Source organism: Panthera tigris, chromosome A3 (genome assembly GCF_018350195.1).
Source record: "Panthera tigris isolate Pti1 chromosome A3, P.tigris_Pti1_mat1.1, whole genome shotgun sequence".
NCBI lineage: Eukaryota > Metazoa > Chordata > Mammalia > Carnivora > Felidae > Panthera > Panthera tigris.
In genome coordinates, this window is record NC_056662.1 from 77,291,949 (window position 1) to 77,311,456 (window position 19,508).

At 39.2% G+C, this 19,508-nt stretch overlaps 1 long non-coding RNA gene across 2 annotated transcripts in view; it reads right to left on the reverse strand.

The window, feature by feature from the left end:
* LOC122237329 overlaps window positions 1-19,508 on the reverse strand; it is a 58,693-nt gene that overhangs the window by 1,921 nt on the left and 37,264 nt on the right. For both annotated transcript variants that reach the window (XR_006215742.1, XR_006215741.1), the window contains exon 2: window positions 1,207-1,403. This is a non-coding gene — a long non-coding RNA (uncharacterized LOC122237329). The remainder of the gene's footprint in view (window positions 1-1,206; window positions 1,404-19,508) is intronic.

Sequence of the window (19,508 nt, forward strand, 5' to 3'; positions counted from 1 at the left end):
GGGGGGGAATAATTTACCCTGAAACAGAGGGTGAGAGAGAGAACTTCCTCAGGAGTTAACCAAAATTCCCATAATGTTTATCTAAGGCATATACAAAGCAATGATAATTTGTATTAGCTTACCCCTTTACAGACTCCTGAATATTTTTGTTTCCAATAATTTACTCCAGATAATTCTATCTTGATCTTGCTCAGGTTCTGCATTATTCTCCCTCTCCTTAGTGGGGAAACTAAGACTTTGAGAAGTTGAGTGGTCACTAAACTGTTATCAGGTTAAACTGTCACCCAGTTGCAGAGCTGAGGCTCAACTTCAAGGCTGCTGTTTCCTACTGCAGTGTTTTCCCACTAGTCTACACTGCCTGCTTTGTCTTAACACACTTCACCACCAACGATGTAGATGGAGTCCTACCACTAAATCACCAAAGCAAGTGCTCAGCTTAATTCTACAGTCTCTCTACCTTATTTCCTCCAAGCAGTTGGGGGAGGGGAGATTTATTTCCCTGTATTATTTTTTATTCCACTGTTCCATTCTGTGAAGGACAAAAATAGGCCTGAATCCACAAAACTCCATCTTACAGTTTTACTTACAGATACACATGTCCCACTTTGGGAGCCACGCAGACACCAGGGCCAAGCAAATGACTCTAGAATTGGCCCAAAGTAGACCCAAGCTGGGCGTTGATGTTGGCAATAGCCAAGCTGGGTGTAGAACAGCCATCATTTTGCAGCTAATTTTCTTTTTGCCTCCTCCCCTGCTCCAGGTAGAACATTGTTCATTACGAGCGCTGCAGAGCTCAGTAGAGCTCATTCTCGCCGAGATCGTCTCTCTGATCTTCTGAAGCCTTTAAAAGGGAATGAGCCTTGGCCTCCTTTTTATGGGCTACATTATGACCTGGCTTCAAAGTGTGAAAAGAGGTTCCAAGATTCCCTTTGTGCGGTGGAGTCTCTTAATTGCACTTTTAAACACAGTGTAATTTTTGTAATTAACATTATGGTTTCAGAGGGCAGAGAAGCCTGCACCATGCTAATTACAAACCCGCGTCTTCAGAGTGGTGGAATTTCCAAGGCCTCTGATATTGGGGTGGAATACAGTTTTTATGAAGGATTTCAAAGATCCTCTGTGGGCTGTGTTCTGAGTCATCATTAGCATTTGATAACATAAAGAAATTTTACAACATGTGACAGATTTTCTATGTGAAGATTTTACCTGGTAACTGGAAAATTTGCATAAAGAGCTTCATTAGGTCTCCTCTCACATTACTGAGAGAGTAAGAAGTATAGTGCACTCTTTCCCTAAGATTGTTCTTAGGAGCCAAGGAATTGGTGCTTTATAATAAAATTTACAGTATATTATGAAGGGAAGTTGTAATAATCTTCAATGATGTTGAAAATCAGCATACGTGCCTTTTAAGGAGAGGGAGAGAATATGTATCAGAATTACCGTGTAACTGAAAACCTTGCAGTAAAGGTATATTGTACTGTTCTTTGCCATATAAAAGATCTAGTCCTGCTAGGCTGCCGAGTCAAGGCAAGAGCTTCACATATATAACACCCTGCAACAATAATGTGTAATTTTTTCACTCCGTGAAGTCTGTTCACTGAGAAAAAATTATTGTCCTCTTATTGCAGGGGCAAGTTTATCTTACCTTTATTTTTCAGCCCCAAGCTATCAATGGAACTGTGTGCGTACATGTTTGTGTAAAGATACGCGCGCACACACACACACACACACACACACCTTCCAGAGAGGCGGTGTGCATTCCATGCAGAATAATCATAGCTTCTGCAAAGAGTAACTGGCCCTTCTGAGGCTGATACTGTCAGAAATTGTACTGTGGAGTAGGGACTGAGTCCCAAAGCCATCCATTTGCTGAAATCCTTTCACTGAGCATGGATCAATTAAGCCAGTAATAGTGATAATTTCAGGAAAGCTTTCTGTCATGATGGGAACAAGAATTCATCATTATTCCATGCTGTCTTATTATTTCAACACCATACATATGCCGCTGGATGTATAGCAGTAGCTCGCGGCATTATCTCAGTGGGACGCATTTTCCTTCATGAGAGTCTTTTCCTTGGCGATTATGCAGATAATGCATAGCTTTGTAATGACATCATAAATAGAACCCAAAGTCCTAAGAAACAATTAGGGAAGTATATCAATACTTCCCTTGTAATCATAACATCATCTGACTTCCAGTGGGATGCCAAGCTAGCTCCCCAAGTTCCGTAATCACGTATGAGCATTAACGCCTGCCTCACAATCTATCTTGGAGTCACAAATCCCGGCACTGGAGACAAATTAATATGCATTTTAGCCCACTGTCAAGAAGGGAAAGCACACTAGGGTTTTGATCACAGAGCCTAGGGTGAGATCCAGGCAAATAAAACCCAAGCTGGTACAAGCTGGACCCTCTGTATACTCACCTCGGGCAAAACCAAGAATAGACTAAAAAATAGAAAAGCCAGTATCTCTTGAAAGTGAAGGACCAAAGAATCCTTGCAGCAAATTGTTACACTCTCCTCTTAATAACACCATTTTGCAAGTAGACTTTTATATAATTTTTTTCTGTGAAATTATTTTTCCCATCCAGTGTTCCCTCTCAGCCTAGTTTAATCCCCTTTAAAAGTAAGCAAGTCTTTTTCATGGGAGGGAAGGGCCACTTTCTCTAATTGGTTTGGGGCCTGTCAGTCATTTCAGCCTGCAAGGGGTGCAAAACCACACTGCAAGTGGACCTTTAAAACCACATGGTGGATTTTACGAGTTCTGTTCACTCCTGCTGAGGGGAATGGGGTTTGAGGAAGGTTCAATTATAGTTTGGAATTCCTTTCCCCATTTTAGGAAAGGGACAAACCTTCTCCTCTCTTAACTCTTGTAGCTCCCGAAAAACAGAAATGGAAAATTTAGACAAATGATCAAACTTACATAGTGTATAGCTTTTATTTTTACAAAATATTTGCTTCCAGCAGAGTATATCTTAATTCACAAATGCAGAAATCTGTCATTAAGATCTGACCCAGCTGCATGGCATTGTCAAATGCAATAACGTATCTTTTAATAGTTTTATATCAAGTAAGGATATAACATATCATTAGTTTAAATGTATTTGCAAGCAATTACCCCCACCAGGATATTTGAGAATGCTCATGCAAAATTGATGAAATTCTGACATGCTTAAACATTGTTCATTTAGCTCAATTCCTTATGTATAGAAAAAATAGAATAAATAATTCCGCTGCCATTTGCAAACTACTGTTAGGCATTTTTATTCCACTCAGGGCTTCAGTGCTGCCTTTAAACTATAGCCTTTGGTGATCATTTGGAAAAAAAAAACAGTTTCATATATGTTTAATTTTAAATAATGGACTAGATTTTTCATTCTCCTTATTATTGTTCAATGTGGTAATTTAAATATGGAGTAGATTTACTGCATGTCAGCTGCCTTTCTTTTACAAAAGGGGATAAATTATTAAATGAGCAGAGATTGTTTGACAACCAGTTTTCCAGTACTACACAAAAGAAGGGCCTGTGACATTCAGCTGTCTTTTGAAAAGAATAAAGTATAAATCAATTAAGCCACTATGCTGTGGATCAGAAATGCCAGTCTATGGCATGGTTCCTTTTTGCCTCTCAGGTGACTTTCAGGCAGCTCCACAACCATACGGGGGACAGAACGACAGCCATGCTGAGGTTCTCTGGGGTCTTTTCTGGGTTTCTAAAATCTTCTTTGGCTGAAGCATACCCCCAACGAAACATCAGACATACACCAGATCTGACAGGTTCCTTTTTGGTTTTTCTTGACTATGCTACTGAATATCATTTAATAATGACTGATTAAGAATTTTTTTTTCTGCTTTTGGATTTTTCCTGCAATTTTTAGCCTGTTTACTGTGCCAGAGTAGAGAAATTTTGTAGTGAACATCTCATCACTGTCGATGCAAGCAGGTGAGAAATTGCATTTCAATGCCTTTCTAAGCTATCCCTCAATACCATATTAGCATCTGTGTAATTAATAATACTTTGAGCTCTGTCAAAATGAAATCACTTTTATTCTTCCCCCAAAGAGAATCATCTATTAACTATGTGTGATCCCCAAATACATTTTTCTTTACTAATGTCACTAGTAACTCTACTTTCTGAAATATTAATCTATCTATCCAAGCCATAAAGACTGATCAAATTATTATTTTTTTAAATCTATCTACTCATTGTGAAAAGCAGTCAGACTGTTTACATGGAGGGTCATGTAATAGGTACTTTTAGAGTACTATTTAAGAGCATAGCGCTGCTATGGGATAGATTGAAACAAAGAAAAATAGGTAAAACAAACACATAAAAGGGAAGGTATGTTCTCTCCTCTGAAGAAAATAAAAGTCTAACTGAAGACACAAGACCAGTTGGTTCACACAGAACAATTAGCGAGGCACACAAACCATCCATAATTGGGCTAACTGACACAATACAATCGTGGTAGGAGGTTAGAGAAAGAAAACATCAGTAAGGACTGGAAATCTACATTTAGAAAAGCTTCATGGATGATGGGTCTCATACAATGGGAAGATTGAAATGGCTGGAAAGAGAGGAAGAGATTCCAGGTGAGGTGGTAAAAATTCTTTGAATATGCAAAGTGTACTTTAAAAAATCTGAAACAAAAGCGTTCCCGGAAAGTGGTGGGAAACTAAGATAAATATGTTGGATGATATCTACTTGGGAACAACCTGGAAGCCAGTACAAAAGAAGCATTTAGATGGGTTACATTAAGTGATACTGAGCCACTAACTCTTCTTGAGCAAGGGGTTGCCATGAATAACATATCCACCTTGAGTGTTAGTTCCATGGCCAAGAGTGTGAAAAGAGGAAAGCAGGCTAGTTATAGGGCTGTTGGAGTAATCCAAGAGTGGGTCAATAAATTCCCAAGATGTGATAGGAAAGTGAGATTGGAGATGCTTCCCGAGACTACTGGTAAGCCATCAGAATATAGGGGATGAAGGTGAGGGAGACACCAAAATGTATGGGATATAGTGAGTCAGACTAAGCGAGAAGTTAACTGATGATGCTCCCCATGGGTAGATCAATAAAAGGGCTGTTTTCTAAAACAAACAAACAAACAAACAAAAAATATATATATATGTGTGTGTGTGTGTGTATATGTATATATATGTATGTATATATATGTATGTATATATATGTATATATATATGGAGAGGGAAGGGAAAAATATAATTAATTATTTTGTTATTTTCAGCCACTTATTTGGCACCTACAACCTGGCAATAATGCCGTCATAGCTGTAAACATGCATTTCAACATTATTCTTCCCTGCTTAACTACACAGAGCTTCAGCATCCTTCCCACCATTGAATTCTGGGTAGCTACTGCAAATAAATCAGAAATAGTTTACACGTACACATGTACACTTGCATGCTACACTCACATGTGCACATGCGTGTGCACACACCACACCACACACACACAACACATACACACACACAAATATTCTATGCCTAATTTAGGAGGAAATGTGGCTTGAAACCACACTTTAGATGGAAGCACACATTTTATCAAGATAATAATATTTAGGAAAAAGTGAATGAAAAACAGAGAAAAAAATACATATTTGCATATATACACACTCACACACACACACTCAACTTTACTAACAAGTCCTCTGTAGACACAAAATACTTAAATATTGGGGGGATGCTTCAGTTAATTGAAGCCAACAAATGAGATTCTAGTATAATTAAAGACCAAGCCCACCAGAAAATGATGACTGAAAGAGAAACAAAATCTCCTGCCATCATTTCCTAGTAACAACACCATTAGGAAAATGTTCAGTTAGAATTCCAGGTGGCTTCAAGCAAGCAGCTGGAGAAGGACCTAAAGGCAGAAAGAAAAAGGTGAGTGGAGAAACTAAGTGGGAGAAAGCTCCAGTATCTGTCTAGAGAAGAGGAGACTCTGAGGGAACTTAATAATAGCTTTCAAGTGTCTGAAGAGTTACTCTGCAGGGACTGCTGACCAGCTGTTCTCAATCTTTATTCAGGGCAGAACAAAAGGAGATGCACTAAATGCAGGATGAAGGATTTAATTTAGACATAGAAAGAGTGCCTTGGTAATAAGTGTTATTAGGCGTTGCAATCAGTGCTGAGGCAGTCCTGCTCTTTGGAGGGTATGCAAACGGGGGGACTCAAGCACAGGGCCACGGGCCCAACCGAGGTGAGCACTGCTTGAAGGTGGCAGTTTAGGCCCCACTGTTCTATTCCAGCACCGGCATCTAAGATTGCACCCCATCCACTGGGGTCTCCCAGATCAGTCAGAGCCATTCCCAGGAACAAAGAGAAAGTGGGCTGCTGCCCAGCATGTAAACTTTCAACCATGTTTAACAAGGTGCCAGGAAAAACAAGCAGCCTGAGCATGGATTCCCAAGCCTCCTGCCTTGTTAAATGCAGTTTATGGTTTACACAAAAGTGCTCTGTCTTAATTTGCTTCTTTCCTATAAATGAAATGGGGTACATTTAGTATTCCTACGGGGCTGGAATATTGGCCAAGTTCATGCTGCCTATGGATTTCAAAAATGCCAAGCAGGGGTACCCACGTTGAGAATCCTTGGACAGAGAGAGTAAGGAGCCATGGGCCCTGGTAACTGAAATGTTCTACTGGCATATGTCCGGTCCTTTGTTTTCTTCCTCCTTTCTGTTTCTCTTGTTGCCCTTCCTTGTAAGATTAGGGCTAGCACTGCATTAATCAAACATGAAATTTGCAAATTTGCATTAATTTTTACACTTTTCCCCATGCAGTCCAAACTGAACTTTTATAGTTTTTACACTTAAAAGAAACCACTAGTATGTTCTAGTATTTCTTAATATCATGCCTTGCCCTTACTAGTGTTCAATAAATGTTTATTAAGTGAATGACTAGCAGTTCTATTTTTCACTCCCACACAACCCATATGAAAGGTCTCCTAATGGACAAGTCCTTCAACAACTTGGCTCTCCTTGTAAAATGAGACGTCAACCCTCCCAACAGAGGAGCTGTTCTCCTCTCATCAATGAAGAATCAGATGTCCTCGAGGCAGAAAAAACACCTCAATATGCTGTGCAGAGCTTGACATATTCTTCACCACCCCCCCCACATTGAGTGCTCGTGTCCTTCATGGTAAACAGCTGGGTCCCCTCTTCTCTCTATTCCCACAGTTGTTTTACATAATGTTTGGGCATAAGGCATTTCATAAATATCTGTTAAACAAAAAGAAATAAAATACACAGAACACAAGGAATGAGGAGGCAAAGTGGCTGAAGGCATGGTCTCTGGAATTAGGTTTGCTTTGACTCACATCCCAGCTCTGCCATTTACTGACTATGTGACCTTAGGCAAAACAGTTGTAACTTCTCTGCGCTTCGGTTTCCTCATCTTTTGAATGGGGGTTATTATAGTACTTCCCTCATGGAGCTGTTATGAGAATTAACTATGTTGATATCTATAAAGCACTTTGAATAGTATCTGATAAGTGTTAGGCACCAAGTAAATGTCACATAAATAAAAAGTTGTTGGGGCTCAGAGATATGCTTCCTGGTATTATAGCCCAGATCTATCAGCTGGTTAAAGCACTTGGCAGCTCTGCTTGGTGTCATCTGCCTGACCTTTCCCCAAAACCACTAGAAGAACAATGTGCATGGTTATGGTAAGTCCCATGCAGAGTTATAAATGGTGGAAATGCTTTGAAGGTTCATATTGGAAGCAAGGACAGAAAGGAAAACAGTGATTTGGTTGAGTAAACTTAAAAAGAGAAATCAAAGTGATCAAATCTGTCATTGCTGAGTGTCTACAGACCTACTTGAAATTAGAATCTGTGTCTTCCATTTCCCTAGTGAAAGGGAAAGGCTATTATTCTTGGTAGACCCAAGAGGCAGATCCAGAAGTAACACCGACAGCAACCTGAGCATCAGCTCTCAGACCGGCTTTTGAGATATACACAGCAGCAATGGCAAATGAATGAAGCAGCACACGTGCTTCCATCCACTCTTTCTATGCAGACATGGTCCTCTTTCGCACTGAGCTTAAAACCTCTCCTTGTGCAACTCAAAGCTGCAGGCAGACCCTGTGCATTTACTAATATTGGAACACAGAGGAAATAGAACAGAGGGCTCAAAGTTTTCTGTCTAGACCCAAGAAGTAACACGGTAGCCCTTTTCAGATACCAAATAGGCCCATTCCCAAGCAATAAATACCATGTAAACCTTCTGAACACCCACAGCAGGAAATTCTGGCCCGTTCTTAATTATTGCCTGCTTATTAAGGACAAATTTTCCTCAGATGTAAACACTTATCTTTCATAAAACACTAGGCCAAATGTGTCCATGTAATCTATGGCATATTCCTACTAATGTGCTAGGCATAGTGGTAGGTTTGTATGGAGTTTCAGAAGTACAGCATACAATTCTAGTCCTTAGAACACTTTCAAGCAAGTTGAGAAAGCAACATTATACAAATCAAAATTTTAAAAAATATTCCAAGATAGTATATGGTAATAAAATGTTAAATTTTATGGTTCAGGTAGGAACAGATTTTTAGGGAATGGAGTTTCATGAGGGCCAGAACAGAAAGGGAAGAAATCATAGTTACAAGGCAAGAAGTGGTCCTTATGTTATGGCTGACATGTGGACTGGAAAAGGGGAAAAACATAAGCAAAATGCTCAGAGACAGAAGTGACAGGGGTATACATGAGGGACAGATCTGGTCACTTCTACCAATGACCAATTCTGAGTTTCCTATTATAAAATCTCTCATTGGGGCACCTGGGTGGCTCAGTCAGTTGAGCGTGCAACTTCGGCTCAGGTCACAATCTCATGGTTCATGGGTTCAAGCCCTGCATCGGGCTCTGTGCTGACAGCTCGGAGCCTGGAGCCTGCTTCTGATTCTGTGTCTCCCTCTATCTCTGCCCCTCCCTGGCTCATGCTCTGTCTCTCTCTCTCTGTCAAAAATAAATTTTTTAAAAAAAATGTTAGAATCTCTGTCAACCCCAAAGCCTCCAAGGACCAAGAGGCCTCTCAAGAACATATTCAGACAGAAGGGTAAGGCTCCTCAAGGTTACAGAAAACTTCTACTGACCACAAACATCCGCACCAAAGAGTTCTCAGGAACAGAAGCACACAAAAAGGTCAACAACCAGTCTTGGTTGTACAAACTCTTTCAACTCTGTTTTAAAGTATTGCTTCAAGAGAAAAGGTTAAATGAGGTTTGAGTGCAGTGTAATAAACCTTCACTGTTCATAAAGCTCCGAGTGATAAATGTATGTATGGTTACTGTATAAAAATATTGGGGTCAAATGCCAAAGCTCTCTGAGGTTAAGGTTTTTTTGCATGGGTAGGTGAAGGACCCCAAATTGTCAAATCTCAAGAAAATGGCAGCTTGTCAGTCAAAGACACAATCTGCTCCAGCTCACCGGAGAAGCCCATTCCCAAACTCCACTCAGCCAGACGTTCTAAACATTCCAGCTGTGATATACAGCACACGATGGCATGTAATTTGTTTGGTTCCAAGAGACTAAGACAAGGGTTTGGAAGGTTCACTGCATTGTAAAAGAGATATGCCTGGCTGCAGGGTTTCACATTTGTAAATAAAAAATACCCTATTCTTCAATAGCACGACATCCAATGAAAAGGCATGAGTTGGTATCCATGGAATAGCTAAGAAGGAAAGATTTCAACAGCTGCAATATACACTCGTGTCCACAGGTAAAACAAGGAGGACCTGCAACAGAGTCCCATAAAGAAAGGCAAGGTTCTGCTTATGAGGAACTTTGGCTTATGGCATAATTTGTGCCATATGTTTTTAAACAGTAAAACGTGGACTCCTGTAGCAGTGAGGGAGTCGTGTCAAAGTATCATGGGACTCATCACTCTGCACAATGGAGAGCCCACTTTTACTTTAGATCCAACATAGGACTTGGCCTTCTCAATAAAAACAAAATGAAACGAAACAACACAACAACAACAACCAAAACAAAACAAACCCCTGGATCACATATAAACCCTCTTCTTTGTACCATGGAGCAGACATATTCCGGGGGGGGGGGGGGGGGGGAAGAAACCAAAAACTATGCATACCAAGGGAAAGGGAAAGAAAGTACCTTCAAGAAACTGATAGCATGGTATTTGTAGAACATACTTAACAAGATCAAATGTCTCTTTAAAAATCTATGGATAAGGACTTTTATTTGAAATCTAAATGTTGAGCCCTTGCTGTTTCAAAGACTAAGGATTCCTTACAAAAGGCAGGCAAGTGTCTTGTTAACAATAAGTGAAAAATCACCATCTCTGCATTCAGTCTTCCTAACAGCCTTATGAACAGCTCACCTTTTTCCTCAACCGGGGAAACAGGCTCAGAGAGATAGAATGTTATCGCCCAAGCTTAGGTAGTTAGTAAGCCCATAGTGGGATTCCAGAGGAAGCTGACTCCACAGCCCATGTTCCTATCACTTTCTATCACTTCGGCAGAGTGGTTGTATCAGTAAGCATTACCAATCCCTTCAGCCTCGCGTGGCATCCAAAACATTAGCAGGATCTAAGCGATAAAAGAGGAGAAATCTGAACCAGAGTAACAAAGAAAAGTCCACAGCTTCAGCTGGCTGCAGTTTTCATTAAATCCTTGGAGATCGGCTTGGAAACAAATATCATAACCCTTGTATATTGTTTATAGTTTGTTGTATGCATTTATTCTTACATTTACTACATAGTAAAGCAAATACAGTTCAGGGTCTCCACACTCATTCTCAGTTTTTCCTTTTAGTGTCTTTATAAAGTCCCCCCAATATCTTAGATATTGTTAGAGAGACATTGTGGAGTCTCTACTATTACAGAGGCCACTATAAAAGTGGACTCCCACAGACTATTTAAAATCAAGATGCAGGGGCCTGAAGTGAGATGATCAGGTATCGCACTTTATAGCTGGTTTCACACTTTTGAGTTTGTTTCTGGTTGTGTAAAGCTCAGCCCCAAATACTTTTAATTAATTTTTGCCTACCCACCACAAGGTCATGAAGAAATTCCCCTATGTTCACTTTACCTTTCACATTTAAGTCCACAAGCCACCTGGAATTGATTTTTGTATATGGTGTGTTATAGGAACCAAGATTCTTTTTTTCCCCCCCTGGATGGATGGATATCCAAGTGATTCAGTACCACTTATTGAAAAGACAGTTACTTTCCTCATTCCCCTTTGTTTTATAAGAAGTATAATGGTAAGCACACTAACTTTGATATCTGATCATATAAATCTTCCAAATTCATGATTTTCTTGGCTACTCGGTAATATTTTAGAGCATTCCTCATAGAGGTCTTGCAAATATTTAATCAGATTTACTGCTAAGTAATTGATCATTTGATGATGCTATGTTAAGTGGCATCACTCTTACATTTTAATTTCTAATGGTTTGTTGCCATCTGCTTGCAATTTGATAATTTAAGGTCCCTCACAAATACATGCAAGAAAACTTTAACCTCAGAGATCACTGGCATCTGAATCCAACACTTCTGTACAGTAACCACACATACATTTATCATTCAGAACTTTATGAGCTGTGAAGGTTTATTATATTGCACGTAAAACTCAATTGATTTTTTCTATATTCACTTATTAATTCTAATAAGTTGTCTTTAGTTCTTTTAGATTTTTTACACGCAAAACCATGCTACCTGTGAATAATGGCAGTTTTACTTCTTACTTTCTAATTATTATGACTTTTATTTCTTTCTTGCCTTGTTGCACTGACTAGGTCCTCTAGCACAATGCTGAATAGAATTAGTGAGAGCAGACCTCTTTGTTTCATTCCCAATGTTGGTGGAAATCTTGTAATATTTCACCATTGCATATGAAGATTTATGTAGATGTTTTGTAGCGACTCTTTACTAGAGTAAGGAAATGTTCTTTTATTATCATGAAAGGCTGTTGGATTTTTTTCTAATGCTCTCTCTGCATCTATTAAAGTGATCATATGATTTTTCTCATTTGTTCTCTTAATGCAGTGACTTACATTGATTGATTTTTCAATTGTTAAACCAACATTGCTTTCTTGAGATAAACCCACGTTAGTTGTGATGTATTTTCCTTTTTATATATTATTCAATTCAACTTGCTAATAGTTTTTTTTAGGAGTTTTGTGTCAAAGTCCAATAAAGAAACTGGTCTGCAATTTTGGCACCAAATTTATGTCGGCCTCAGAATGCACAGAAAAATGTTCCATTTCCATTTGTTTTTCGATTGCTAAAGAATTGATGTAAGGTTGATTTTATTTCTTCTTTAAACAACTCGTAGACTTCACCCAGAAGTCATGTGAATGTGGATCTTTGGGTAAGACTAAGTCTCAACAGCAGGTTCGATTTCTACAATGGATCTAGTATTACTCATATTTTTTATTTCTTCTTGTGTCAGTTTTGGGAAGTTGGTAATTGTGTTGTTAAAAGAAACCACCTGCTTAGTCTAAATTTTAAAATTCCATGGCATAAAGCTGCTCTCCGCTCAACCTGAGCATATGGAGTTCAGAGCACTGGCAAACCTCATTCTGCATTTTGAACCAGATCACCCTCAGAGACTGCAACCCAAAGCGGAGACACCTCAGATGAGCTGCAGCCCGATGAACAAAATGAAGGTTTTACGTGACTGCGTTTTCTTGTTATGCACTACATAACCAATGTATACACTATGTTCCAGTTAATTAATCCTCTCTTTGATTTGTCTCCTCTTCTGTGAAGCCTGACTAATTTTAGAATTGTATTAATCTGTTTTTAGATTTCTATTCCGTACTTTTTAATATATTCCATTTATCCAATGCAAATCTCCATCATGTCATCTGTTTTCTTAAATACATTAATCAGATCTTTAAAATGACTTTGTCTAATCACTACAATAACTAGACTACTTGTAGGTATGTTTCTATTTTTATAATCATTTTATTGTGAGATAGAATTGATCTAAAATTAACTACACACTTTAAAAGTATAGTATTCAATAAGTTTTGACATCTATATTCTGGAAAACCATAGCCATGGTCAAAATAATGAACATAAACACTATTCTAAAAAGTGTCCTCATGGTCTTTCATAATCCTTTCCTGCTGCCCCTACCCACACCCACCCCAATCCCCCAGAAACCACGCATCTGATTTCTATCACTATAGACTAGTTTACATTAAAAAAAATCACACAGTCTATACTCTTTTTGTCTGGCTTCTTTAACTTAGCACTCTTATTTTGAGATTCATCCATGTTGTAGCATGCATCAATAGTTCATTCCTTTTTATTGGTCCATTGTATGGTTATACCACATTGCTTATTTTTATCTACTGATATTCAATTCTAATAATACTGTCTTCTAGAGATCAAGAGTCTTTTGTTGCTATTGTTTTAATAAAGTCCAATTTATCCATTTTTTAATGTATCATACTTTTACTATTCTGTGAAGAAATCCTTTTCTAAACTAAGGTCACAAAATATTTTCTTCTACAAGTTTTATAGTTTTAGGTTTCACATTACTTATTTGGGGTTAATATTTGTATATGCGTGGGGTATGGATAAAGGTTCTTTCTGCATATGGATATTGAATCACCATTTGTGCTTTTCCCTATGTATCTTTGTCAAAAATTAGTTGCTCATATATACATAGGTCTTTCCTGACCATTTCATTCCTTTGATCTTTTTGTCTACTTTTCACTGGGGGCCAGCAAACAATGGCCCACAGGTCAGTTCTGGTCCACTACCTATTTATATACATCCACAAGCTATTAATGGCTCTTATATCTTAAAATGGTTGAAAAAATCAAATGGTTTTTAATAACATGTAACTTTTATATAAATTTAAATTTCAGGGTCTTTAACTAAAGGTTTGTTGAAACATAGCCACACTGATTCTTTATGTATTGTGTATGGCTGTATCCATACTACAACAGCAGAGCTGAGGAGCTGTGACAGATACAGGATAGCCCACAGAGCCTAAAATATTTACTATTTGACTTTCACATAAAAGGTTTTCTTATTCCTGCTTTACACCAATATCATACTGCTTGAATTACTGTAGATGTTTTGCAATCAAATAGTGTTAGTTCTATAACTTGGTTCTTTTTTTTTTTTTTCCAAAGACATTGTGGATGTTCCGGAACCTATGAATTTCCATATCAAATTTAAAATCTCTACTTCAATTTCTATTAAAAAAAATGAACCCACTGTGATTTTAATCGTGATCATGATCTATGGATCAATCTGGGGAGAAGTGGCATCTGAATAACCTTGAGTTTTCTCAATCACTGTGACCTATGGACACAGTATGTCTCCCCTTTCACTGGGTCTTCTGTTCTTTTTCTCACCAATGCATGTAGATTTTAGTGCACAGGTGATCACTGGCATAAGTACCCCTATTTTTCCAAGTATTCTGGATCTCATGAAAACCAGTAACAGAATTTCCCTGACCTATGCCCCTAAATCTATCTCCATCTTTCCAAAAGTTAAAAAAAAAAAGTGAGAATAGATTCATTCACATAGTTTGTTTGCAAAGTTTTAGGTTTTTTTCGTGGAATATAACCACAGAAGCCAAAACACACAAGAACTACAAAGTTCCTAGAATTAGATATAAAATGTCAAGGCATGAAATATAAACATTTAAACATACTGTTTAAAATGTAGCCTTCCTTTCCTAATGTGTCAAATTATTTTTTGTATGGCAAATTATGAACCTCACTCAACGTAAATCAGAGGGGACACCCATATCATGGTTAATGAAGACATTCCACCAGTCAGCCAGCCACTGCTTAGAATGAAGTTATGTCTTATATCAATAAATTATGATCATAATGTAAATAGTTTCTTTCAAGATAGGTTGTCATTACGATAAAGGGCTTGTTCCAGTGGGTGATCACTGGCCACTTTCTGTTCCACCTCTACTGTCAAACAACAGCAGAGGCATGAGAGGTGTCTTCACATTTCCGGGCGCTCTGTGCAATTCCTCTAGATGTCTTCTGAAATTCATGTCACACCTAATCATGGCAACTGAACAAAGATAGCCTTGGAGGCAAAGGACCTCCTCCCTGCATGGACCAGGGACTGGCAAGGTCAAAATCCGGCTGTCTTACAAGAGTGTGATGAACAAACCTGTTTGGAGAGACTCCAAGGTTTGGACTTTTACCACCAAATGACTCTTACTGAAGGAAATTTTCTTTGATGTTAACCTCAAATTTTCCCCTCGCTCAGTTTCCCCTACCATTCCTAATCAAACCTCCTAACACAATTCCTCTTCCTTATGGAGGGTTTTCAATCTTCCAAATCTTCTTGAAAACTCTATATTCCTCTTAGCTATGACTGGATCAGATTATACAGATTTATCTTCAGGTTAGTAATAAAAGAATTAATATCTGTTTTACAATCATCAGGAAATTCCTTTTAAACGCACTTCCTGGTAGCTCAAATTTGCAACATTCACGTCAGATTTTAGTTTGTGGACTCCAGCCTCTTAACTTTTTTCTTTTTCAAGACTTTATTTTTAAGTAATCTCTACACCCATCGTGGGGCTCAAACTCACAACCCTGAGATCAGGAGTCACATGCTCTACCGACTGAGCCAGCCAGGAGAGTCTTAGCTTCTTAAGGAGATAAGAACCACCTTAAATAGAGAGCCCTGCACTTTGACCTGGATGCTTGCTGCAATTTTAGCAAGTAAAAAAATATAAAAAAATAAAAATATAATTTTTATATTTTTATATATAAAAATAAAAAATAATTAATATTAATAAGAAGGTTAATATATTGCTAACCTGCTTCGTGGAGACACTCCATCTAATGTAGCTATCTATCATCCATGATCAGGACTATGAAAACCACACTAGAATTTAAAAAAAGGTCAAGGACTACACCCTCACTTTTGGCATTTAATATCTTAGGCAATATTAGATGGCCAATTTGATAACTTAAGGCCTTCTGTGGTTTTCCTAGACTTCCTCTTGGGAGTGGAACACTTAGGGTAAGAGGGACAGTAAGATATGATAATATAGAATATCTGTATAATATCTGATATAATATCTGATAATATCTGTCTGATAATATAGAAAACAGTGCAGCGAAATGAAGTGAGCAACAACTTGTTTGCAGCTCCCCTCCTCCAGGGCATCCCATCTGCAGTGGTCGGCACTGGTGTAATGGCCCAGAATCCGCCGACCTCTCTCCAACCCTGAGGCCACACCCTGGTCCAGACGGCCTTCACCTCTCCTACCTCCCGCACAAATGATGTCACCTGTTGTCACTCTTGCCACCTTCCAATACAGAATTCAATCAGAAGTCTTAGTGTCTTTATGATTTTAAAACATAAGTCATGTCACTTTCATATTTAAATTGCTAAAAAGCTGGGGCGCCTGAGTGGCTCAGTCGGTTAAGCATCCAACTTCGGCTCAGGTCATGATCTTGCGGTTTGGGAGTTCGAGCCCCGCATCGGGCTCTGCGCTGACAGCTCAGAGCCTGGAGCCTGCTTCGGATTCTGTGTCTCCCTCTCTCTCTCTGTCCCTCCCCTGCTCATGCTAGCTCTCTCTCTCTCTCTCAAATAAATAAACATTAAAAAAATTAAAATGCCAAAAAGCTGCTGCATTGGACCTCTGTCAGTGGTGGCTACCTCACTGAAAACCCTCGCTACATTTGTGTAGGAAGCCCTACCTTTCCAAGATAGAATTCAAAAACAAACAAACAAAACAAAACACAACACAACATAAAACAAAACAAAACTTGTATTCCCAGACTCTCTTGCAGCTGCGGGAGTATCTTGGATTCTACCCATCAAAACACACCTGTTGGAGACATGGTTTGAGGGCTGAGAAACATGAGAAAGAGGTCCGCGCAGAACCGATCCCCTGACACGTAGAGCAGTGCCTGGCTCTCTGACAGTGAATGTGGCAAGACTTCTGGCATTTAAATCAAGCACTGTTGGTGCCAAGGGGAAAAGAAGTCTTTACGGGAGCGGTAAAACTGCTGCAGTGTATTTGGGTGCAGATCCTCACAGCATGGCTTCACACCCTGGCTCTGTAGCCTTCATAAAGTTCCAGAAGCAATGCCGCCTTTAGACCTGGGCGGATAAGGCCTCAGTCTCCAGCCCTGGATTTCAGGGACATCCATGTTTTAGAAGACTTTTTGCTTCCTGACCACAAAAAATTAAGATTAAAATAAAATAGGAAAGAAACAAACACACACATACAGAAAATAAATGAGTGACATCACAATCAAGCATGTTACTTTGTTTGGACAAAATACGGAAAGGCCTGAATATACCTAGATAAGCCAGCCAGTTGTCCTGGATTAGACAAGACAGCTACCTATTTCCAAAGCCCCAGATCCTCACATATAGTTAAAAATCACAGAAAAAACAAAATTCACACATCTAACATGTCCCATTTACCCTGCACTATCATCTAATTGAATAAATGTTCTTAGATCATATTTATCACTTATTACTAACTGTCATGCATCACTTGAAACAAAATATTTGCCTAGGGCCCACACACCCTAGGGGTAACCCTGACTAGGAGCTACCTACCACCTTTTGAACACATTCCTTTTCTGCCTAAACTAGCATGAATGGACACTACTGTTGGCAACACAGGATCTAGACAGATACACTACACTACAATAAAATCCAAACTGCCTAACGTAGCCCTCTGAGACCTCTAGTACATGCATAGGTTCCTACATTCCTTGGATCTCATCAATTCATCCAACCATTCATTCATTCACTCATCCAACAAGAATGTATTAAATGCCTGCTATATGCCAGGTGATGATTTTGAGGCTGGCAATAACAAATGAACAAAACAGACAACATTTATACCCTCACCCACTTTATGCTGTTGGAGGAAAGAAAGTGAACAGATGAAAGACTAAATGAAGCAGTAATATAATCAGAGCCAGAGGAAACTTCTGGGAAAATGATAAAAACAAGACCCATGTCAGGGAGTACTTAGACGGGGTGGTAAGATATGAGAAAGGGGTGCTGAAGCAGAGAACTAAATGATGGGTAGGAACCAGTCCTGTGAAGAGCACAAGGAAGAGACTTCTTGGCAAAGGAACAGAACACACAAAGGTACAGAAGCAAGTGCAAGGCTGATCTGTCCATAGAATAGAAAGACAGTTGTGTTGCTGGAGTAGAGAGAATGATGTGAAGGTGGTGGGACATCAATCAGAGAAAGAAGCAAGGACACTCCTTCCGCCTATTTGCTCCCTAAACTAAATGGATCAATTCATGTTTTCATTATAATTAGAGCCATCGTTTAGAAGCAGTTTCATCTTTTGTGCTCCAAAGGACCATGCCCTCCAAACATCTGGAAAATTCCAAGATTCAGATAATAATAATACATTTTTTTCTTTCATGTTGCCTGTGCTTCCTTGTGTCAAAAGCTGTTATGCTCAGTTTTCTGAAGGTCTTTTGCTTCTCTCAGCTTATTCTCATGTGACAAGTTTGGACCCTAGAACTTTTCACTTCTATCAACTTTCTTTCCCTCAAGCCAGCTCCATTGTAAAGTGAGAGGAGCCAGTTCTGGATCCAGCCATGGGATGTTGCCAGGGAAGCACATAGTGGGATACTCAGTATCAAGGTACAGGAAGCAGGGGCATGAATAAAAGGACGCTTGTCCATATCCTTCTCCATTCACCCTCTTTCCTCTTCATAGCCACATTCAAGAATCAAGTGGGAATAGTCTTCAAGGTAACTCTGGTTCATACCAAATTCAAAAGCTCTGCTCTGTCCTTTTAGATTAATTCACTTATTCTATTTTACTTTTTTAACAAATGGGAATTAGGCACCTGCTATGTGCCAGGGGCTGTATCAAATAAAGGTACAGAGTGGGGAACAAAACAGCTGGCTGATTCCTTCATGGAACTTATGATCTCTAGTCTGGAGAAAACATTAAACCAGTGATCATCAAATATAAATATCCAGTAATAACCGGAAATAAGGTAATGAAGCAAATATAGACTATCTGGAGAGTATCTCGGTGGCAGTAGTTGCAGAGGAACAGTTCTTTACTCAGCCTTCCCAATAAGTCCAGGCTTCAGTTTCTAGTTACCGGCTCTGCGATGTGACCTTGACAGCCCCAATTAATCCTGTAGCCTTGAGGTGGTTTTACTCATCCCATTCTGAATATCATTCAGGTTCCCTTCAGTGGGGTTTTAGTGAGAATCCATGTGGAGCTCTGTGGAGAGAGCAAGTCCCCTGCCTTGTCAGAAGGTGTCCTCGCTGGAGAAGCCTATCCCAGATACCATGTTTTCAAAATGGTTTACTAGGCACATCCAAACACATTCCCACTGGCCAACTTCCCCTCCACAAGCCCGCAGATATGAGCGATATAAGTGGGTCAAGAAACATCGATAATTAGAACAGTCTCTGGTTACCGTGAAAAGAATAAAGTAAAGAAATAGGCAACTCTGTCAAGGTACAAAAACGTCTTGCAGACCTGCAAAATAAAAATCTTCAAAGGGTCCCCATTGTTTG